We start from the raw sequence: 25,113 nt of genomic DNA on the forward strand, positions 1-25,113 counted from the left end.
AACTGATGAGGAAGAAAAGGCTCTGATATGGTTTGGATCTGTTTCCCCACCAAATCTCATGTAGAATTATAATCCCCAGTGTTGGAGGTGGTGTCTGGTGGGAGGTGACTGGATCATGGGGGCAGAGCTCTCATGAGACTGGGTAATTTATAAAGAAAAGAGTTTTAATTGACTCACAGTTTCACATGGCTGGGGAGGCTTCGGGAGACTTACAATTATGGTGGAAGGCAAAGGAGAAGCCAGACACATCTTACATGGCAGCAGGAGAGAGACAGAGGGAGGGGGAACTGCCAAACACTTTTAAACCATCAGATCTTATGAGAACTCACTCACTATTATGAGAACAGCATGGAGGAAAGGACCCCATGATCAAATCACCTCCCACCAGGTCCCTCCCTCAACATGTGGGGATTACAATTCAAGATGAGATTTGGGTGGGGACACAGAACCAAACTATATCACTGCCTAACCTCAAAAGTCACACTCTTCCCTCACTGAACATCAAGAAGCAGTTTCTCACTTTTTGGGTCCACCTATCACTTTATTTGAACTTCTAGCACCTAACTCATACTGTCTTGAATTAGGAAGCCATGAAGCACATAGTGGGTAAGCACATGGGTTCCGGAATAAGGCAGCTCTGTCTCTTACTACATAGGTTACTTTGAGCAAATTGTTAAACTTTCTGAGCCTTAGATGCCTCATCTGAAAAAAGGGCTAGCACCTAGCTCCCATTGTTATTGAAAAGATTAAAAGAATCAATACCTATAAAGTATTTGACTGAGTTTTGTTCTTATAGTAAGGGAAGCATTGTGTAAATGTTACATATTCCCATGGGTATTTGTGTATATCTGACTAATATGACATAGTAACACTATGTCTCATTCATTTTTATATTCTCACCAGCAGTGCTGTTGCCCAAAGCAAATACTCAATAAATGTTTGTTGAATGAAAGAAGGAATTGTATATTCATATTAATAATTGCTCTAGGTTTATGATCCATATCAAGTGTCTTTATTTGGGCAAAATCATCACAACTTGTCCAACAGGTTCTTAGATGGGTCAACACTAACAGCTAATAGACATACACAAAGAGGTGACCATCTTCCCTCCCCTCATTGTGTAGTAGTTGTTTTTACTGGAGTAATGCAAAAAGTAGAGTGGGGAGAGGACATCTGAAGAAGGATCAACCTGGCCAGCCATCAGAGAGATTTCACAACAGCAAGAGCCCCAACCCCTCATCATGCAGATGGAGAAACTGAGGTCCAGAAAGGAAAAGCGACTTACCCCAAGCTACACAGAAAGCTGGTGGCAAAGTCAGGACAGAGCCTAGGTTCAACTAAATCCCAACTCCTGTTTTTCCTTCTGTGTCTTCCCAGGATAGGAGTAGTGCTCACTGGCCAAGCAGTGCCCTAGCTGGCTGCAAAGGCACAACAAAATGACTGTGGTTAGGCACAGGATTCTTATTCCACAGGCCAGCCCTTTTGGAGCATCTCAGAATGAGTCTTCCATTGTCACTCATCTAATTTGTTCCTTAAGACATAAGCTAAATTAATGAGCAAAAGAAGTTCAGTAGCAGCAACATCGGGAAAAAGTATTTATGAAGAGCTTCAAAGCTTACCCTGCCTCTGAAGCTACTTAACAGGAACTTGGGGGAAAAAAAGCACAGGCCAGCTGCTAGTTGATGCCTCACTAACTAGCTTCATGACAAATTATCTTTGCTCAGTTAACCACCACCAGAGAACATGAATTTTTCACTCTCTCATTACTGAGTATTTGTCTTTCTGATACTAATGGCTAGAGTTGAGCTTTCTAACTCATTTATAACCACCAGAGCAGCCAGCACAATGCTTGCCATAGAGTAGTAGATGCTTAAGCCATATTCATGAATTCACTTTCCCATTCTGGGTGTGAGACGATTTAAATCAGAGGACATGACGTTCATTATGTGAAACTCAGCCTGGAAATTTACTCTGTGAATCAAAAGACCCTAATGATCATTTTGAGGGAGTAATCTCTTTGTTGGACTTTGCTGGGGTTTCTTTTTCAGCTAACTGTATGATTCTTGTCTTGATGTCCAATGCCTCTTAATTGTGATCACCAGCTAGGTCCTAAGCCTGGCCACAGACCAAGATCTTGTCTTTCACACTTGCCTTCTTCCCAAGCACACAGAGTCAAATACTAGCCATCACAAGGTATCACATTTGCAAAAATTAGAGAAGTAGCCACTTTGCAGCATAACCACATTATCTCTATTCACATCTCAAGTGTTTAATACTATATTCAAGTCTCTGCATGCTAATTCCTTCCATAGGGCACCTTTCAGCCACAGCCACATGGGCTCCAAGTGCCCTGGAAATGCTTATTCCATTTTTCTGTTTCTTCCAACTTCTTTGCAAACTACATACCTTCTCAGATCGTACGATATATTTAAGGAACACCAGGGGTTCCCACAGATATGCCTTCCTTGACACAATACCCAAGTACCTGAAAAATGTTATGTCAATGGAATTCAGATAATCAGCTATATTTCAGATGTCTTTGAAGGGTTCACAGTTTATTAGCTGAATAAGTCCTAAGAGAGATTCTCCGAGGTGAAGAACTGTTCTTCTATTCCTGCACCCAGCCCAGCCCGGCCCAGCTCCACAGAATTACCCCCTTTTCCCTACATCCTGCTTAATTCCTTCTGATCCTCTCCCATAGCCACACAGGTCCCCGTTCCTCCTGTTTGTCTTTCAGAGCAGTTTCATTTCCTCTGCACATCCTCTATGACGTCTCCCAGGAGCCTCCATCCTTCCTCTCTCCTACAGTCTATAAATACCCTGGTCTCCCAGGGGAGGCATGTGAATGCCTTCCTTAAGCAGCAAGGCCCTGTGAGCTAGGATAGCCACTCCCAAAGGAGCAGGTTTATCTCCAAAGTCCATTGAACCTTTCTTCCTCTTGCTTTGCTGGTTAATATTATCTGGGCTTATATCTTGAAGGATATTATATGTCTCAAATCTGGCACCTTTGTTTGCAGAGCCAGGGCAAAGACTGTTGAGGACAAGGTATTGAGTCTATGACCAGTTCCGTTATGGGCTTAGAGTTCTGGGATAATAAGGTCAAAGTCAGAGAGATAATGAGGTCAGCTTTGTTCTATCCCAAACTCAAGTTTGGATTGACACCCATCACCACCTGAATCCTAACCATGGCCACAGACTGAGATCTTTTGAGGTTCTCACTTTTTGACTTTCATACATTTCCCATACACATAGAGAGAGTCAAATATTGTACTAAAATTTAAAATGTAACACTTTTGGAGAAAAAAGAAAGAAAACTAGCCATCTTAAAGCAAAACTCTATGTGTTAATTTCTCAGGGATGCTATGACAAATTACCACAAACTTGGTGGCTTAAAGCAACAGAAGTTTATTTCTTCTCACTTCTGGAAGCCAGAAATATGAAATCAAGAAATCTCTAGGGTGAGAAGTTTATGATAAATTAGTGAAGTGATAGACATGTAAATTAGTTTGATTGAATCTTTCTACAATGTATGCATAGATCAAAGCCTCACATTGTACCCTATAAACATGCACAATTATCATTTGTCAATTAAAAATAAATGAAAAGAAAATGAAAGTGTAAGGGAGAATTCTTCCTTGCCTCTTTCATCCCCTGGTGGCTCCAGGCATTCTTTGACTTAGGGCTGCATCCCTCCGATCTCTGCCTCCATCTTCATCTTCACATGACCTGACCCTTTTGTCTATGTGATATCCTTCTGCCTCACTAGGGTCTCACTCCGTTCGTTACTCAGGCTGGAGTGCAGTGGCGTGATGATAGCTCACCATAACCTAGAACTTCTGGCCTCAAGAAATGCCCCTGGCTCAGCCTCCTCAGCAGCTGGAGCTACAGGCACCACCACAACCAGCTGATTTATTATTTTTTATTTTATTTTTGTAAAGACGGGTCTTGCCATGTTACCCAGGCTGTTCTCAAACTCCTGGACTCAAGTGATCCTCCCACCTTGACCTCCCAAAGTGCTGGGATTATAGGCATGACTGCCTCACTCTTATAAAGATTGTCAGCATTGGATTTAGGGCTCACCTGGATAATCCAGTATGATCTCTCTTGAGTTCCTTAACCTTTTTACACCTGCAAAGACCATTTTCAAATGAGGTGTCAAATTTACAGGTTCCAGGGGTTAGGACATAGACATATCTTTTGGGGGGCTACTATTCAATCCATTACACCCCACTACCTCCATTTACATTTCTGGCATGCTGGAATCAACAGAGCATGAACTTTCTGCCAATTTAACCTCCAAATAGCTGTCAAATCTACACTTCTCTATGTTTCTGCTGCCCTATTCTTGTTCCAGCCCTGTCATTCCTCACACATCGTTCTCCATAGCAACCAGAATGGTTATGCCAGTTGGCTTGAAAACCTTCTGTGGCTCATGGCTCTTAGGACCAAGACCAAACTCTTAACCATGGCATGCGAGGCCCTGCATAATCTAGCCCCTACCCACCTCGCCAGCCTCTTCTCTTGCCTCTCATCCTCTTTCGGTCTGCAATGCCATGTCCCTCCTGTCACAGTGCCTTCCCAATACTTTTTCCTCCTACTGAACGATTCTCTGCCCCATCTTCTGGCTAACGCCTATCATCCATCAGCTCATCTCTAATGTCAAATCACTCCTCAAGAGATGTTTTCTTTGGCCCTCAGACTGGCTGAAATTCCCCTGTAATCGCTTCTCATAGTTCACAATTCAGTTAGTGTTCAATTAATGTCTGGCTCACCCCATCCACCCCTCACTGTCCAACTAGACTGAGCTCCATAAGGGCAGGGGCCATGGCTGTCTGGTTTCATGACTGTGTCCTCAGCATCTAGCCAGTATCTAACTCATAGTAGGTGTTCAGTCATTTTCTGAATGAATACATAAATGAATTAATGAATGAATGAATAGGTCTGAACATCTGTGCTTTGGTCCCTCAAGTTCTTTTCCTAAAAAATGAGAAAACAATGTTTCTCTCCCAGGGTTGAATAAGAGTCCAAACAAGAGAATGAAAGGGAAGGAGCTTTATAAACCATGAAATGCCTTACTAATTGGAGGAATTATTACAATACTGGCCAATGTAACCAGCCTTCTGGGGGAATGGGAAGTGCACTGTGCACAGCTTAGGGTTAGCAGGAGGAACAAGGGTGAAAGCGGGGAAGGATACTTGAGGTCTACATTCCTCTGGATAAGAAGAGTTTCTGTGGCTCTGCTATGTAGGATAAAATTACAAGAACATTCAATTCCCCTGCTTTAGGCTTGAAGCTTATAACTTATCACCCTCTGGGATCAAGAAGAAAATGCCATTCTGCTCAGGTGTAAATATTGCCAGGAGTCACCTCGGGTATTTAGGATTTTGATTGTCTTCCTTTAAAGCATCTGACCCAGGTGCAAGCTGAGGATAGGGTGACAGCCTCCTGGGCTGGCTCCCTCTTGACTGGTGCTTCCCATAAAGTGATCTGTCAGCCGTGGCACTTGCTTAAGGCACTGCCCAGCTGACAAATGGCTTTGAAGTGTGCCTCTTGGCTTTGCGTTCTTCCACTTCCTGGTCTTCTTGGCTTTCACTGTTAGCAGCAGGCGGAGAGGTTGGCAGGGCTGGGGGCGGGGTGCGGGGGAGGTGGTATCACCTCCTTCCTCTTGCTTCTCTAGCACGTCCATCTAAAAAAACATCCCAGGAGGCTTGACATTCCAGGTCTTTGGTTTCTTACATTTGATTTCCCTAGACCCCATCAAGTCATAATCTCCTTTCCTGCAGGAAAGGGATACTTCCACCTCTTCCTCCATATCCTCTTAGCTCCTTGCATTTGGGTCAAGAGACCTAAAAAGGCCATTTCTTATTTCCATCTTGTCTTCCATTGTTTTATCCCCTGGGATATCTATGCATTCATGGCCCTGAGATGCCTCACTGGTCTGGAATGTTCAGGGCGAGCCGATCCTCTGAATCATAGACAAAGAAACTGGAAATAGGAGTGCTCATTAGGCTGTCATTTCCCCAGTTTCCTCCTCTGACCTGGATGTCTTTCCACTGGTTTGGTGGTGTGCTTCCCTACTCTGTCCCACTGGCTTTTGAGGTTCTGTCTACATAGCCCCAGAGAGGTGAATAACAGGAGCATGTCTACGCATAATCCAAGCAAAATCCTCAGTTTTGTCTCAATGATTTGGGCATCCCAGTACAAAGGACTACTTCAGTAGCAGGCTTTGGGATAATTTTCTCTAATAGTTACCACAGAATTGAAGCTGGAAAGGACCTTGAAGTTTATCTGTTCAAAGACATCCTCCTTTTTTGTTTATAGCACTATAGAGGTATAATTGACATACAATGCCTGCACAAGTTTCATGCCGTGTACAAAAGTGTACAATTTGCTAAGTTTTTACATATACATACTGTTATGAAACCATCACCACTATCAAGTTTTCATCAATCCCTACAGTTTCCTCCCACCTCTTTGTAAACTCTCCATCCAGCCCCTCCCCTCTGCTCCATCTCCAAGCAATCACTTGGGGATAATGCTTTCAAGCAGTCACCTGGGGATGGAGGAGAGGGGAGGGGCTGGAGGGAAGGTTTTCTTGTTAATATATAGTTTGCATTTTCTAGAATTTTTAATAAACAGAGTAACACAATATGTACTCTTTTTTGCTGGCTTCTTTCACACAGAAAAATTATTTTGGGATTTATTCCTGCTGTTGTATGTATTAACAGTGTTTTGTGTATCAGCAGGTCATTACTTTTGAATTGCTGAGTGGTTTCCACCATATTTTGTTTATTCATTCACCTGTTGATGCACATGGATGGTTTCTTTTTCTAGTTGTTGGCTATTGCCAATAAAACTGCTATGAGCATTCATATACAAGTCTCTGTATGGACAAAGTCTTTCATTTCCCTTGGGTAAATACCTAGGAATGGAATGCTAAGCCATATGGTAGATGTGTGTTTAACTTTTATAAAACTACCAAACCATTTTTCAAAATGGTTATACCATTTAACATTCTCACCAGTAGAGTAGGAGAATTCCAGTTCCTCCATATCCTCACCAACACTTGGTATGGTCAGTCTTTTGTTTGTTTTCTTTATTGTGGTGAAATGTATATATAACAAATTTACCATTTAGACATTTTTAAGAAGACCTCATTCATGTATTTTTTAAATGTAGGTAATTACACATAACAAATTTTAACTGTTGTTAAGTTTATATTTTATTGGCATTAAGTATATTTACATTGCTCTGCAACCATTACCACCATCCATCTCCAGATCTTTTACACCTTTCCAAACTGAAACTCTGTACCCATTAAACATTAACTTTCCATTTGCACCTTCCCCAGTCCCTGGCAACCACCATTCTACTTTCTATCTCTATGACGGTAACTACTCTACTACCTCACATAATCGGAATAGTACTTCGGTCAGTCTTTTTAACTTTAGCCATTCGAATAGATCTGTAGTGATATCTCACTGTGGTTTTAATTTTTGTCTCCCTAATAGTTAATGAGGTTAAGCATCTTTATATGTGTTTATTTGCCATCCAGATATCTTATTTGGTGAATTGTCTGTTCAAATATTTAGTCCATTTTTTATTGGTTGGTTTTCTTAGTATTGAATTATTTTAACAACTTTATTGAGATATCATTCACATACCATACAATTCACCAGTTTAAAGGGTACAATTCAATGGTTTTTAGTATAGTTACAGAGTCGTGCAACCACCACCGTAATATAATATTAGAACATTTTTATTACCCCAGAAAGAAACTCCATATCCATTACCAGTCACTTCCCATTCCCCTACCCTTCCATCCCCTGGCAACCACTAACCTTCTTTCTGTCCCTACAGATTTGCCTTTTCTGAGCACTCGTATGAATGGAGTCATACAATATTGGCCTTTTGTGTCTGGCTTCTTTCACCAGCATAATGCTTTCAAGGTTCATCCATGTTGTGGCATGTATGAGAAATTTATCCCCTTTTACTGCCAAATCATATCCAATTGTTTGGATATATCACATTTTATCTATCCATTTATCAGTTGATGGATATTTGGGTTGTTTTTATTTTCAACTATTATGAATAATGCTCTATGAACACTTGTGTACATATTTTTGTGTGGATGTATATCTTCAATTCTCTCAGGAATATACCTACAAATATTTACTTAGGCCATATGATAACTCTATGTTTAACCATTTGAAGAACTGCTAAACTGTTTTCCATAGCAACAGTACCACTTTCCATTCCCACCAGCAATGTGTGAGGGTTCCAATTTCTCTATATCCTATCCAAATACTTATTTCTGTTTTTGTTTTTATTATAGCCATTCTAGTGTGTGTGAAGTAGTATTTCCTTGTGGTTTTGATTTTTCATTTCCCTTATGACTAATGATGTTTTATGTACTTGTTGGTCATTTGTATATCTCCTTTGCAGAAATGAGCCTTTGCCCACTTTTTGATTGGGTTATTTGTCCTTTTATTGTTGAGTTGTAAGAGTTAATTACATGTTTTGGATACTAGGCCCTTATCAGATATAAGATTTGCAATTTTTTCTCTTATTCCATGGGTTGTCTTTTTTCTTTTTCACTTTCTTTATAATGTTCTTTGATACACAAAAGTTCTTCATTTTGATGAAGTGGAATTTATCTACATTTTCCTTGGTGCTTTTGGTGTTGTATCTAAGAAAAAACTAATCTAAGAGCACACAGATTTATACCTATGTTCTAAGACTTTTATAGTTTGACCTCTTACGTTTAAGTCTATGCTCTATTTTGAGTAAATTTTTATGTGTGATGTAGGGAAGGAGATCAACTTCATTGTTTTGCTTGTGGATATCCACTTGTCCCAGCACCGTTTGTTGAAAAGACTATTTTTTCTCTCATTGAATTGTAAACAGTATTGTTTCTAAATTTCAGTTTCCAATTGTTTGTTGCTAGCATATAGAAATAAAGCTGACTTGTATATATTAATTTTGTACCCAGAAACCTTGCTAATGTTATCTATTAGTTCTAGTAGATTTCTTGTAGATCCTCCTGGATTTTCTATATACATGATCATGTTATCTACAAATGAAGACAATTTTACTTCTTCCTTTTTAAATCTAGATGCCTCTTATTTCATTTTCTCGCCTCATTGCACTGGCTAGAACTTCCAGTAAAATATCAAATAAGGGCAGACATTTTTGTTTATCTCCTGATCTTAGGGGGAAAGAATTCAGTAGTCAACCGTTACATGTTATGTTAACTGTGGGTTTTTCATAATACTCCTTTTCAAGTTAAGAATGTTTCCTTCTATTCCTAGTTTGTTGAGAGTTTTTCCTGGGGATATACCCAAAGAATTATAAGTCATGCTGCTATAAAGACACATGCACACGTATGTTTATTGCGGCACGATTCACAATAGCAAAGACTTGGAATCAACCCAAATGTCCATCAGTGACAGACTGGATTAAGAAAATATGGCCCATATACACCATGGAATACTATGCAGCCATAAAAAAGGATGAGTTCGTGTCCTTTGTGGGGACATGGATGCAGCTGGAAACCATCATTCTAAGCAAACTATTGCAAGAACAGAAAACCAAATACCGCATGTTCTCACTCATAGGTGGGAATTGGGCAATGAGATCACTTGCACATAGGAAGGGGAACATCACACACCGGGTCCTATTGTGGGGAGGCGGGGGGAGGGATAGCATTAGGAGATATACCTAATGTAAATGATGAGTTAATGGGTGCAGCACACCAACATGGCACATGTATACATATGTAACAAACCTGCACGTTGTGCACATGTACCCTAGAACTTAAAGTACAACAACACACACACAAAAAAAAGGATATTGGATTTTGTCAAGTGCTTTTTCTGCATCTACTGAGATAATCATATGTTTTTTCCCTTCTTTTGTTTATTAATATGGCAAATTACATTGCTTGATTTTCAAATGTTAAGCTGACTTTGCCTTGCTGGGATAAACCCCACTTGATCATGGGTGCATCCTCCTTTTTCTATATTGTTAGATTTGATTTGCTAAAATTTTAGCATAGATGTTTATAAGGGATACTGATCTGTAGTTTTCTCATAACATCTTTTTCCTTTTTTGTTATCAGGGTAATGCTAGTAATAAACTTAGCTAAAATGAAAAGGGAAATATTTCTTCCTTTACAATTTTCTGGAACAGTTTGTTTAGAATTGGTATTATTTCTTCTTGAAATATTTTGTAGAATTTACCAATAAAGTCATCTGACACTGAAGTTATGTTTGTAGAAAGGTTTTTAGCCACAAAGTCATTTTTTAAATAGAGGGTTATTCATAGTGCCTGTTCTTCCTGAGTGAGTTTATGTGTTTTGTGTCTTTCAAAAAATTTTCCATTTCATCTAAGTTGTCAAATTTATTGGCAAAAAGTTGTTGTTCATAATATTACCTTAGTATTCTTGTAATATTTGGAGAATCTGTAGTTATGTCACCCCTGTCATTCTTCATACTGGTAATTTGTGTCTTCTTTCTTCTTTTCCTTATTAGCCTGGCTAAAAATATATCAATTTTATTGATTATCTCTAAGAACTTCAGATGTTGTCTAAGAACTTTCAACTCTAAGCTTTTGGCTTAATTTGTTTTCTCGATTGTTTGTTTCTTTTCTATTTCTTTAAATTTCTGCTCTGATTTTTATTATTTTCTTTCTTCTACTTTGGGTTTAATTTATTTATCTCTTTCTAGTTTCTTTTATTTTATTATACTAGGGTTATAAGTATAATAACTAGGTTTAAGTTCTAGGGTACATGTGCACAACGTGCAGGTTTGTTACATATGTATACATGTGCCATGTTGGTGTGCTGCACTCATTAACTCATCATTTACATTAGGTATTCCTCCTAATGCTATCCCTCTCTGCTCCCCCAACCCCACGACAGGCCCCAGTGTGTGATGTTCCCCACTCTGTGTACAAGTGTTTTCATTTTTCAACTCCCATTTATGAATAAGAATATGTGGTGTTTGGTTTTCTGTCCTTGTGATAGTTTGCTCAGAATGATGGTTTCCAGCTTCATCCATGTCCCTACAAAGGACATCAACTATCCTTTTTCATGGCTGCATAGTATTCCATGCTGTATATGCGCCACATTTTCTTAATCCAGTATATCATTGATGGACATTTGGGTTGGTTCCAAGTCTTTGCTATTGTGAATAGTGCCACAATAAACATACATGTGCATGTGTCTTTATAGCAGCATGATTTATAATCCTTTGGGTATTTACCCAGTAATGGGATCACTGGGTCAAATGGTATTTCTAGTTTTAGATCCTTGAGGAATCGCCACACTGTTTTCCACAATGGTTGAACTAGTTTACACTCCCACCAACAGTGTAAAAATGTTCCTATTTCTCCACATCCTCTCCAGCACCTGTTGTTTCCTGACTTTTTAATGATCACCATTGTAACTGGTGTGAGATGGTATCTCATTGTGGTTTTGATTTACATTTCTCTGATGACGAGTGATGATTACCATTTTTTCATGTGTCTGTTGGCTGTATGAATGTCTTCTTTTGAGAAGTGTCTGTTCATATCCTTTGCCCACTTTTTGATGGGGTTGTTTTTTTCTTGTAAGTTTGATTGAGTTCTTTATAGGTTCTGGATATTAGCCTTGTGTCAGATGAGTAGATTGCAAAAATTTTCTCCCATACTGTAGGTTGCCTGTTCACTCTGAGGGCGGTTTGTTTTGCTGTGCAGACGCTCTTTAGTTTAATTAGATCCCATTTGTCTATTTTGGCTTTTGTTGCCATTGCTTTTGGTGTTTTAGTCATGAAGTCCTTGCCCATGCTTATGTCCCGAATGGTATTGCCTAGGTTTTCTTCTAGGGTTTTCATGGTTTTAGGTCTAACATTTAAGTCTTTAATCCATCTTGAATTAATTTTTGTATAAGGTGTAAGGAAGAGATCCAGTTTCAGCTTTCTACATATGGCTAGCCAGTTTTCCCAACACCATTTATTAAATAAGGAATCCTTCCCTCATTTCTTGTTTTTGTCAGGTTTGTCAAAGATCAGATGGTTGTAGATGTGTGGTGTTATTTCTGAGGGCTCTGTTATGTTCCATCGATCTATATCTCTGTTTTGGCACCAGTATCATGCTGTTTTGGTTATTGTAGCCTTGTAGTATGGTTTGAAGTCAGGTAGCATGATGCCTCCAGCTTTGTTCTTTTTGCTTAGGATTGTCTTGGCAATGCGGGATCTTTTTTGGTTCTGAAAACTATGATAACTGATTTAGGAACTGTGATGTTAATTTTATGTGTCAACTTGACTGGGTTAAGGGGTGCCCAGATAGCTGGTAAACATTATTTCTGGGTGTGTCGTGAGGATGTTTCCAGAAGAGATTAACATTTGAATCTATAGCTAGAGTAAAGAAGATTGCCCTCACCAACACAAGTGGGCATTATCCAATCTTTTAAGGGCCTGAATAGAACAAAAGGGTAGAGGAAGAGCAAATGTGCTCTCTCTGCTTGAGCTGGAATATTCTTTTTCACTTGCTCTCAGACATCAGCAGTCCTGGTTCTTGGGCCCTCGAACTGGAACTTACGCCATTGGCTCCCTCATTCTCAGGCCTTTGGGTTTGGACTGGAGCTACCTGGCTGGCTTTCCTGGGACTCCAGCTTACAGACAGCAGATCTTGGGAGTTCTTAGCCTCCATAATCATGTAAGCCAATCCCTCGTAATAAATATCTTTTTATATATCTCCATATCTATCTATCTCTATATCTCTATATCTATCTATCTATCTATCTATCTATCTATCTATCCTATTGGTTCTGTTTCTCTGGAGAACCCTAAATAATTCAAGAGTATTATTGCTTTCTAATATAGGCATTTAGTGGCATCCTATGAGTTCTATTATCTTGTGTTTTCATTTTCATTTGTTTAAAAATACATTCTAATTTTCTTTTTGACTTCTTCTTTGACTTATGGATTATTTAGAAGTGTGTTATTTAGTTTCCAGATATCTAGGCATTTTCCAGAGATCTTTCTGTTATTGGTTTCTAATTTAAATTCATTATAGTCATAGAATATACTTTGTATATACTTTACATAACTTGAATTCCTTTAAATTTATTGAAACTTGTTTTATGACCCAGAATATGGTCTATCTTGGTACATGTGCTGTATGCTTTTGGAAAGAAAGTACATTCTGCTTTTGTTGGGTGGAGTGCTCTATAAGTATCAATTAGGTCAAGTTGGTTGATAGTGTTATTCATATCTTCTATATTCTTACTGATCTTCTCTTTGCTTATTCTATCAATTATTGAAAGATGAGTCTTGAAATCTGCAATTTACAATTGTGGATTTTTCTATTTCTACTTGAAGTACTGTAATTTTTATTTATTTATTTATTTATTATTATTATACTTTAAGTTGTAGGGTACATGTGCATAACGTGCAGGTTTGTTACATATGTATACTTGTGCCATGTTGGTGTGCTGCACCCATCAACTCGTCATTTACATCAGGTATAACTCCCAATGCAATCCCTCCCCCCTCCCCCCTCCCCATGATAGGCCCTGGTGTGTGATGTTCCCCTTCCTGAGTCCAAGTGATCTCATTGTTCAGTTCCCACCTATGAGTGAGAACATTCGGTGTTTGGTTTTCTGTTCTTGTGATAGTTTGCTAAGAATGATGGTTTCCAGCTGCATCCATGTCCCTACAAAGGACACAAACTCATCCTTTTTTATGGCTGCATAGTATTCCATGGTGTATATGTGCCACATTTTCTTAATCCAATCTGTCACTGATGGACATTTGGGTTGATTCCAAGTCTTTGCTATTGTGAATAGTGCTGCAATAAACATACGTGTGCATGTGTCTTTATAGCAGCATAACTTATAATCCTTTGGGTATATACCCAGTAATGGGATGGCTGGGTCATATGGTACATCTAGTTCTAGATCCAGTACTGTCAGTTTTTACTTCAGGTATTTGAAGCTCTGTTATTGGGTACATAAACATTTAGAAATGTTATGTCCCCTTGATGAATTGACCCTTTCATCAGTATGAAATGAACTTCTTTGCCTCTGGAAAATCTTTTTGCTTTGAAATCTACTTTATCTCATATTAATATGGACATTTCAGATTTCTTTTGATTAGTGTTAGCATAGTATATCTTTTTTCCATACTTTTAATCTATTTCTAACTTTGGAGTTAAAATGTTTTTCTTATAGGCAGTATATAATTGGCTGTTGCTTTTATATCCAATCTGGTAATATCAATCCTTTATTTCAGTATTTGAGCCATTTACATTTCACTTAATTATTGATACACTTAGGTTTAAATCTATTGTTTTGTTATTTGTTTTCTATTTGTCCCATCTATTCCTTGTTACATTTTTTTTTGGCTTGGGGATTAACTGTATGTTTTTGTGATACCATTTTATCTCATTTATTGGCTTATTAGCGATAACTTTTTGTGCTGTTATTTTAGTGATTACTTTTAGATTTGTTATAAACATCTTTAACTTACACAGTCTACCTTCAAGTGATATGTACCACATCACATATACTATAAAAAATTTACAATATTGGGGGGCGCACCCAAGATGGCCGAATAGGAACAGCTCCAGCCTCCAACTCCCAGCATGAGCGACACAGAAGACGGGTGATTTCTGCATTTTCAACTGAGGTACTGGGTTCATCTCACTGGGGCGTGTCAGACAGTTGGCGTTGGTCTGTGAGTGCAGCCTGACCAGCGAGAGCTGAAGCAGGGCGAGGCATCGCCTCACCTGGGAAGCGCAAGAGGGAAGAGAATTCCTTTTCCTAGCCAAAGTAAATTGAGTCACACAACTCCTGGAAAATCGGGTAACTCCCACCCTAATACTGCGCTTTACCAAGGGTCTTAGCAAACGACACACCAGGACATTATATCCCACACCTGGCCCAGAGGGTCCCACGCCGATGGAGCCTCCCTCATTGCTAGCACAGCAGCCTGAGATCTAACTGCAAGGTGGCAGCGAGGCTGGGGGAGGGGCACCCACCATTGCTGAGGCTTAAGTAGGTGAACAAAGCTGCTGGGAAGCTTGAATTGGGTGGAGCCCACCACAGCTCAAGGAGGCCGGCCTGCCTCTGTAGACTCCTCCTCTGAGGATGGAGCATAGCTAAACAAAAAGCAGCAGAAACCTTGGCAGAGGTAAATGCCCCGTCTGACAGCTTTGAAGAGAGCAGTGGATCTCCCAGCACGGAGGTTGAGATCTGAGAATGGACAGACTGCCTGCTCAAGTGGGTCCCTGACTCCTGAGTAGCCTAACTGGGAGACAACCCCCACTAGGTGGAGACCAACACCTCACACCTCACACGGCGGGGTACACCCCTGAGACAAAGCTTCCAGAGCAAGAATCAGACAGCAACACTCGCTGTTCAGCAATATTCTATCTTCTGCAGCCTCCACTGCTGATACCCAGGCAAACACGGTCTGGAGTGGACCTCAAGCAAACTCCAACAGACCTACAGCTGAGGGTCCTGACTGTTAGAAGGAAAACTAACAAACAGAAAGGACACCCACACCAAAACCCCATTAGTACATCACCATCATCAAAGACCAAAGGCAGATAAAACTACAAAGATGGGGAAAAAGCAGGGCAGAAAAGCTGGAAATTCAAAAAATCAGAGCACATCTCACCCTCCAGAGGAACGCAGCTCATCGCCAGCAATGGAACAAAGCTGGATGGAGAATGACTTTGACGAGTCAAGAGAAGAAGGCTTCAGTCGATCAAACTTCTCAGAGCTAAAGGAGGAACTACGTAACCAGTGCAAAGAAACTAAAAACATTGAAAAAAGAATGGATGAACGGATAACTGGAATAATCAATGCAGAGAAGACCTTAAAAGAGCTGATAGAGATGAAAACCATAACACAAGAACTACGTGACAAATGCACAAGCTTCAGTAACTGACTCGATCAACTGGAAGAAAGAGTATCAGCGATTGAAGATCAAATGAATGAAATGAAGCGAGAAGAGAAGTGTAGAGAAAAAAAGAGTAAAAAGTAATGAACAAAGCCACCAAGAAATATGGTATTATGTGAAAAGACCAAATCTACGTCTGATTGGTGTGCCTGAAAGTGATGGGGAAAATGGAATCAAGTTGGAAAACACTCTGCAGGATATCATCCAGGAGAACTTCCCCAACCTAGTAAGGCAGGCCAACATCCAAATTCAGGAAATACAGAGAACGACACAAAGATACTCCTCGAAAAGAGCAACTCCAAGACACATAATTGTCAGATTCACCAAAGTTGAAATGAAGGAAAAAATGTTAAGGGCAGCCAGAGAAAAGGTCAAGTTACACACAAAGGGAAGCACATCAGACTAACAGCAGATCTCTCGGGAGAAACTCTCCAAGCCAGAAGAGAGTGGGGGCCAATATTCAACATTCTTAAAGAAAAGAATTTTCAACCCAGAATTTCATATCCAGCCAAACTAAGTTTCATAAGTGAAGGAGAAATAAAATCCTTTACAGACAAGCAAATGCTTAGAGATTTTGTCACCATCAGGCCTGCCCTACAAGAGATCCTGAAGGAAGCACTAAATATGGAAAGGAACAACAGGTACCAGCCATTGCAAAAACATGTCAAAATGTAAAGTCCATCGATGCTAGGAAGAAACTGCATCAACTAGTGAGCAAAATAACCAGCTAATATCATGACAGGATAAAGTTCACACATAACAATATTAACCTTAAATGTAAATGGACTAAATGGTCCAATTAAAAGACACAGACTGGCAAATTGGATAAAGAGTCAAGACCCATCAGTTTGCTGTATTCAGGAGACCCATCTCATGTGCAGAGACACACATAGGCTCAAAATAAAGGGATGGAGGAAGATCTACCAAGCAAATGGAAAACAAAAAAAAGCAGGGGTTGCAATCCTAGTCTCTGATAAAACAGATTTTAAACCATCAAAGATCAAAAGAGACAAAGAAGGCCATTACATAATGGTAAAGGGATCAATTCATCAGGAAGAGCTAACTATCCTAAATATATATGCAGCCAATACAGGAGCACCCAGATTCATAAAGCAAGTCCTTAGAGACATACAAAGAGACTTAGACTCCCACACAATAATAATGGGAAACTTTAACACCTCACTGTCAACATTAGACAGATCAACGAGACAGAAAGTTAACAAGGATATCCAGGAATTGAACTCAACTCTGCACCAAGTGGACCTAATAGGCATCTATAGAATTCTCCACCCCAATTCAACAGAATATACATTCTTCTTAGCACCATGTTGCACTTATTCCAAAATTGACCACACAGTTGGAAGTAAAGCACTCCTCAGCAAATGTAAAAGAACAGAAATGATAACAAACTGTCTCTCAGACCACAGTGCAATCAAACTAGAACTCAGGACTAAGAAACTTAATCAAAACCACTCAAATACATGGAAACTGAACAACCTGCTCCTGAATGACTACTAGGTACATAACAAAATGAAGGCAGAAATAAAGATGTTCTTTGAAACCATGAGAACAAAGATACAACATACCAGAATCTCTGGGACACATTTAAAGCAGCGTGTAGAGGGAAATTTATAGCACTAAATGCCCACAAGAGAAAGCAGGAAAGATCTAAAATTGACACCCTAACATCACAATTAAAAGAACTAGAGAAGCAAGAGCAAACACATTCGAAAGCTAGCAGAAGGCAAGAAGTAACTAAGATCAGAGCAGAACTGAAGGAGATAGAGACACAAAAAAACCTCCAAAAAATCAATGAATCCAGGAGCTGGTTTTTTGAAAAGATCAACAAAATTGATAGACTGCTAGCAAGACTAAAAAAGAAGAAAAGAGAGAAGAATCAAATAGATGCAATAAAAAATGATAAAGGCGATATCACCACTGACCCCACAGAAATACAAACCAGCATCAGCGAATACTATAAACACCCCTATGCAAATAAACTAGAAAATCTAGAAGAAATGGATAATTTCCTGGACACTTACACTTTCCCAAGACTAAACCAGGAAGAAGTTGAATCCCTGAATAGACCAATAGCAGCCTCTGAAATTGAGGCAATAATTAATAGCCTACCAACCAAAAAAAGTCCAGTACCAGATGGATTCACAGCCGAATTCTACCAGAAGTACAAGGAGGACTTGGTACCATTCCTTCTGAAAATATTCCAATCCATAGAAAAAGAGGGAATCCTCCCTAACTCATTTTATGAGGCCAATATCATCTTGATACGAAAGCCTGACAGAGATACAACAAAAAAAGAGAATTTTATACCAATATCCCTGATGAACATCGATGCAAAAATCGTCAGTAAAATACTGGCAAACTGAATTCAGCAGCACATCAAAAAGCTTATCCACCATGATCAAGTGGGCTTCATCCCTGGGATGCAAGGCTGGTTCAACATATGCAAATCAATAAACGTAATCCAGCATATAAACAGAACCAAAGGCAAAAACCACATGATTATCTCAATAGATGCAGAAAAGACCTTTAACCAAATTCAACAGCCCTTCATGCTAAAAACTCAATAAATTCAGTATTGATGGAACATATCTCAAAGTAATAAGAGCTATTTACGACAAACCCACAGCCAATATCATACTGAATGGGCAAAAACTGGAAGCATTCCCTTTGAAAACTGGCACAAGATAGGGATGCCCTCTCTCCCCACTTCTATTCAACATAGTGTTGGAAGTTCTGGCTAGGGCAATCAGGCATGAGAAAGAAATAAAGGTATTCAGTTAGGAAAAGAAGAAGTCAAACTGTCCCTGTTTGCAGAGGACATGATTGTATATTTAGAAAACCCCATTGTCTCAGTCCAAAATCTCCTTAAGCTGATAAGCAACTTCAGCAAAGTCTCAGGATGCAAAATCAAGGTGCAAAAATCACAAGCATTCTTATACACCAGTAACAGACAAACAGAGAGCCAAATCATGAATGAACTCCCATTCACAATAGCTTCAAAGAGAATAAAATACCTAGGAATCCAACTCACAAGGGATGTAAAGGACCTCTTCAAGGAGAACTACAAACCACTGCTCAGTGAAATAAAAGAGGACACAAACAAATGGAAGAACATACCATGCTCATGGATAGGAAGAATCAATATCGTGAAAATGGCCATACTGCCCAAGGTAATTTATAGATTCAATGCCATCCCCATTAAGCTACCAATGAGTTTCTTCACAGAATTGGAAAAAACTGCTTTAAAGTTCATGTGGAACCAAAAAAGACCCCACATTGCCAAGACAATCCTAAGTCAAAAGAACAAAGCTGGAGGCATCATGCTACCTGACTTCAAACTATACTACAAGGCTACAGTAACCAAAACAGCATGGTACTGGTACCAAAACAGAGATATAGACCAATGGAACAGAACAGAGCCCTCAGAAATCATACCACACGTCTACAGCCATCTGATCTTTGACAAACCTGACAAAAACAAGAAATGCGGAAAGGATTCCCTGTTTAATAAATGGTGCTGGGAAAATTGGCTAGCCAGAAGTAGAAAGCTGAAACTGGATCCTTTCCTTACTCCTTATATGAAAATTAATTCAAGATGAATTAGAGACTTAAATGTTAGACCTGAAACCACCAAAACCCTAGAAGAAAACCTAGGTAATACCATTCAGGACATAGGCATGGGCAAGGACTTCATGTCTAAAGCACCAAAAGCAACAGCAACAAAAGCCAAAATTGACAAATGGGATCTAATTAAACTAAAGAGCTTCTGCACAGCAAAAGAAACTACCATCAGAGCGAACAGGCAACCTACAGTATGGGAGAAAATTTTTGCAATCTACCCAGTTGACAAAGAGCTAATATCCAGAACCTATAAAGAACTCAATCAAATTTACAGGAAAAAAACAAACAATCCCATCAAAAAGTGGGCAAAGGATAAGAACAGACACTTCTCAAAAGAAGACATTCATACAGCCAACAGACACATGAACAAATGCTCATCATCACTCGCCATCAGAGAAATGTAAATCAAAACCACAATGAGATACCATCTCACACCAGTTAAAATGGCAATCATTAAAAAGTCAGGAAACAACAGGTGTTGGAGAGGATGTGGAGAAATAGGAACATTTTCACACTGTTGGTGGGAGTGTAAACTAGTTCAACCATTGTGGAAAACAGTGTGGCGATTCCTCAAGGATCTAGAACTAGAAATACCATTTGACCCAGCCATCCCATTACTGGGAATATACCCAAAGGATTATAAATCATACTGCTATAGATACACATGCACACATATGTTTATTGCGGCACTATTCACAATAGCAAAGACTTGGAATCAACCCAAATGTCCATCAGTGACAGACTGGATTAAGAAAATGTTTCACATATACACCATGGAATACTACGCAGCCATAATAAAAGATGAGTTCGTGTCCTTTGTAGGGACATGGATGCAGCTGGAAACCATCATTCTCAGCAAACTATCGCAAGAACAGAAAGCCAAATACCACATGTTCTCACTCATAGGTGGGAACTGAACAATGAGATCACTTGGACACAGGAAGGGGATCACCACACACCAGGTCCTATTGTGGGGTGTGGGGAGGGATAGCATTAGGAGATATACCTAATGTAAATGATGAGTTAATGGGTGCAGCACACCAACATGGCACATGTATACATATATAACAAACCTGCACGTTGTGCACATGCACCCTAGAACTTAAAGTATAGAAAAAAAAAAACTTTACAATATTATATGCCCATTTCTCCCTGCAACCTCTGTGCTATTGTAGTCATACATTTTGCATTTACATATGTTATAAACCTCACACTACATTGTTATTATTTTTGCTTAAGCAGCCCACTATTAAAGATATTTAAATACTTTTTAAAACATCTTACCTATTTACCTGTGTAATTAATTATTTCCAGTGTTCTTCCTTCCTTTGTGTAGATTCATATTTTCATCTATTATTCTTCTTCCATTTCTTGTAGCGTGGGTCTGCTAGTGATAAATTCTTTGAGCTTTCATATAACTGAAATGTTTTTATTTGGCCTTCATTTTTGAAAGATATTTTTGCCTGATACAGAATCCCTGGTTAACAGTTTTCTTTTCTCTTTCAGTGTTGTAAAGATTTTGCTTCATCGTCTTCTCACTTATATTGTTCACAATGAGAAATCTTTTATTTGTCCCTCTGTATATAATGTGTCTTTTTTCTCTGGTTGCTTTTAAGATATTCTCCTTATCACTGGTTTCAAGCAATTTGATTACAAGGTGTCTCAGCATAATTTTCTTCATGTTTCTTGCACTTGGCATTTGTTGAGTCCCTTGAATCTGTGGGTTTATAATTCTCATCAAATTTGAAAAAATTTTGGCCATTGTTTCTTCAAACTTTTTTCTGGTCCCTTTTCTTTCTTTTTCTCCGTCAGGGATTCCAATTACACGTATATGAGGCCATCTGAATTTTTCCTACTGTTCACTGATGCTCTATTCATTTTGTAATTCTCTTTTCTATGTGTGTTTCATTTCAAATCATTTCTATCTCTGTGTATTCAAGTTCACTAATGTTTTCTTCTGCAATGTCTAATCTTTTATTAATTCCATCCAATGTATTTTTACCTCACATATTGTGGTTGTCATTACCATAAGCTTGATTTGGCTGTTTTCAAAAATATCTTCCAGCCAGGTATGGTGGCTCATTCCTGTAATCCCAGCACTTTGGGAGGCCGAGACGGGCGGATCACGAGGTCAGGAGATCAAGACCATCCTGGCTAACACGGTGAAACCCCACCTCTACTAAAAAATACAAAAAATTAGCCGGGCATGGTGGCGGGCGCCTGTAGTCCCAGTAACTCGGGAGGCTGAGGCAGGAGAATGGCGTGAACCCGGGAGGCAGAGCTTGCAGTGAGCCGAGATCGCGCCACCGTACTCCAGCATGGGCAACAGAGCAAGACACTTTCTCAAAAAAAAAAAAAAAAAAAAAAAAAAAAAAAAAAGTCTTCCATGTCTCCACCTAACTTTTTGAACACACAGAATACAGTCGTAATTAACTTTTTTATCCTTGTCTGCTAATTCTAACATCTGTGTCAGTTCTGCTTTGATTTCAATTAATTGATTTATCTCCTCCTTATTAGTCACAGTTTCCTGCTCTTTCCATGCTAGGGAATTTTTTACAGGATGCCAGACATTGTGTATTCTACTTTGTTGTTTGTTTATATGTCTTAATTTCTATTATCAGTGGTTCTCATCTAAAGGCAGTTTTGTTTGTCTGAAGACATTCTTTGTTGTTACAACTGGAGGGTGCTGTTGGTACCCAATAGGTAAAGGCCAGGTATGAGGGTAAACGTCCCGCAATACACAGGACAGCCCCCACAATAAGAATTATGAAGCCCAAATATGTCAATCATTCTGAGGTTGGGAAACCTTGCTGTAAGTATTCTTGAGTTTTGTTCCGGGACTTAATTAAGTTTGTTGGAAATTGTTTGATCCTTTTGGGTCTTTCTGTTAAGCTTTGTTAAATGAGACCAGAACAGTATTAAGTTTAGGGCTAATTATTTCACCATACTGAAGCAAGAACCTTCTGTGTACTCTACTTGTCTTAGTTCACTCAGGTTGCTATAACAAAATACCAAAACTGGGTAACTTATAAACAACAGAAATTTATTTCTCACAGTTCTGGAAGCTGGAAGTTTGAAGCCAGGGCACCATCATCATCTAGTTCTTGGTGAGGGCCCACTTTCTGGTTTGTAGATTGCTATTGCTTCTTGTTGTACCTTCAGAGGACAGAGAGAGAGAGAATGACAGAGAGAGAGAGAGAGAGAGAGAGAGAGAGAGAAAGGAATCAAGCTCTCTCCTGTGTCTCCTAAGGGCATTAATCTCATCATTGGGGCTCCATCCTAGTGACCTAGTAACCTCCCAAAGGCCCCACTTCCTAACACTGTCACCTTGGGGGTTAGGATTTCAACATATGAATTTGGGGGGCAGGGGGTACATAAAAATTCAGACTGCAGCACTACCCAATACACTAATTTTAGCTGCTTGGGAGCAGGCACTATTCCCAGCCCTGTGTGAGTTATGAGCACTGTTCTTTTAACTATTTGGGATAGTCCCTTTTCAAACATTAAATAGTTTCCTCACGTGGGCTAGTGAATCTACATTGAGTTTGTTCCATCCTCACTTCACTGCTAGTACCCAACCTCAGAACATTCTAAAGATGCTTAACACTCATTATATCTCACCCCCACCCCAGACCTACTCCTCCTCCTGTATCTCCAGTAAATGGTGCCAGTCCCTTAAGTTAGAAACTCAGGAGTTGCCCTCCACTTCTCCCTCCTCATCACTCCAATATTCAAGCACTTATCAAATGCTGTCAATTTGATCTTGCCAGTGTCCCCTGCACCCTGTCCTTACTTTCCAGCCTCCCTGTCCTTGCCCTTTTTAGACCATCATCATGTCCTGCTTGGGCCCTTCATGTGACAATCCCAGCTTGCATCTCCAGCATCCCCCTCCCCCTCCGCCATACACCCTCACTTCCAGTGCTACAGAACCTTTCATTGCTTATGAAGCAGGCCTTGCCCTTTCACAGCTCTATGCCTTTGCACACGCTATTCCCTTTGCCTGAAATATAGTTCTTCTGTTTTCTGCCTGGCAAATTACTTCTCATACCTCAGATGTCACCTTCTCTGTCAAGCCCTCTTTGATTTCTTGAGGCACCTATTCACCCCTGCCCCTCCATGCTCCTGCTATGTTCTGTTTACACTGCGTTAACAACACTGGTCACATCTGTTTGCACTGATGCTTTCCCTATTGCTATAGCTCCTAGGGATCTAACAATCCCTATATGTGCTTGCTATGGACTGAATTGTGTCCAACTTCCAAAAAACTCATATGCTGAAGCCCTAACCCCCAATATCACTATACCTGGAGATAGGCTCTTCAGCAGGTAATTAAGGTCAAATGAGGTCATAAGGGTGGAGCCCTAAGCAGATAGGACTGCAGCCTTATAAGAAGAAGAAGAGATCTCTCTCTCTTCCTCTGCCGTGTGAAGACATAGCAAGAAGGAAGCCATCTACAAGCCAGGAAGAGAACCCTCACCAGAACTTGACCATGCTGGCACCCTGATTTTGGATTTCCAGCCCCCAAAAGTGAGAAAATTAATTTCTGTTGTTGAAGCCACACAGTCTCTGGTATTTTATTAAGGCAGCCAGGCTGACTACTACAATGTTTAATGCATGGTGAGTGCATTTTTAAATGAATGAAAAAGGAAGAAAGAAACAGAAAAGGGAGAGGTGGAACAAATGGGGAGAAAGATGAAGAAAGTGGAAGATAAGAATAAGAGAAACTAAGGAAACAGGAGGAAGAAGGTAGAGGATGGGAATGAGCTCATGAAGGAGCCAATATCTCAGTGGAGACCATGCCAGTGTCAGGGAACTACTGCCAACAAGGAGGCAGGTGGGTACAGGATCCAGGGCCAGTGGTGAGCATCCAGGCGAAAGACTTTTACGAGTGTGTGTGTGTGTGTGTGTGTGTGTGTGTGTGTGTGTGTAATTTTTTTCCCCTAGAGGTAGCCTAGAGTGGCCACCTTTGTGCTTTTCTCAGAAGCTGTGTCCTCATTGGCTGGGCAACAGCTGGGTGCCCTTGCCTCCCCAGCCAAAGGCAGCCGCTGTCCACACCCGGCTGCCTGAGGGACAAGGAGGGTGTTTACCCAATGGCCTGTGTCCTCAAAGGACTCTGCTCTCAGTTACACAGCCAACAGCTGGCCCCGAAGGGGCCTCGTCCTAGCAGCCGCGACCTGGCAGCTGCCGCAGCGTTTAAGTTTCTACTATGAAGATGCTTCCCCCATCCTCATGCCTCCTCCCAGGGGTGGGCATGAGGGGCACTTACGAGCTGAGACCTCACAGGTGACATTTTTTAAGCTGCTCGTTCTGCACGAACAGTCCCCAAAACGAACACTAGACTTTCTGTCGCCCAGGGCTTGTGCAAATTGGTTTCAGACTCTGCCACCCACTGCCGCAGACAGCAGCGGTCTTCCCAGGAAGAAGACGTTTCCTGGCAGGGTACCGGGACGGAAGGGCGGGGGCGCAGGGCAGTGCCAGCCGGGCCCAGGAAGTGAACACGCTGGGCCCGCGAAGCAGCGCGTCG

General features: G+C 40.2%; 1 long non-coding RNA gene across 1 annotated transcript in view; it reads right to left on the bottom strand.

Moving 5' to 3' along the window:
• LOC126946807 (uncharacterized) overlaps window positions 1-19,924 on the bottom strand; it is a 343,776-nt gene extending 323,852 nt beyond the window's left edge. The window contains exon 1 of the long non-coding RNA XR_007722759.1: window positions 19,776-19,924. This is a non-coding gene — a long non-coding RNA (uncharacterized LOC126946807). The remainder of the gene's footprint in view (window positions 1-19,775) is intronic.
• Window positions 19,925-25,113: the final 5,189 nt, after the last annotated feature.

The sequence above is a fragment of the Macaca thibetana genome, chromosome X (genome assembly GCF_024542745.1).
Source record: "Macaca thibetana thibetana isolate TM-01 chromosome X, ASM2454274v1, whole genome shotgun sequence".
NCBI classification, from domain to species: Eukaryota; Metazoa; Chordata; class Mammalia; order Primates; family Cercopithecidae; genus Macaca; species Macaca thibetana.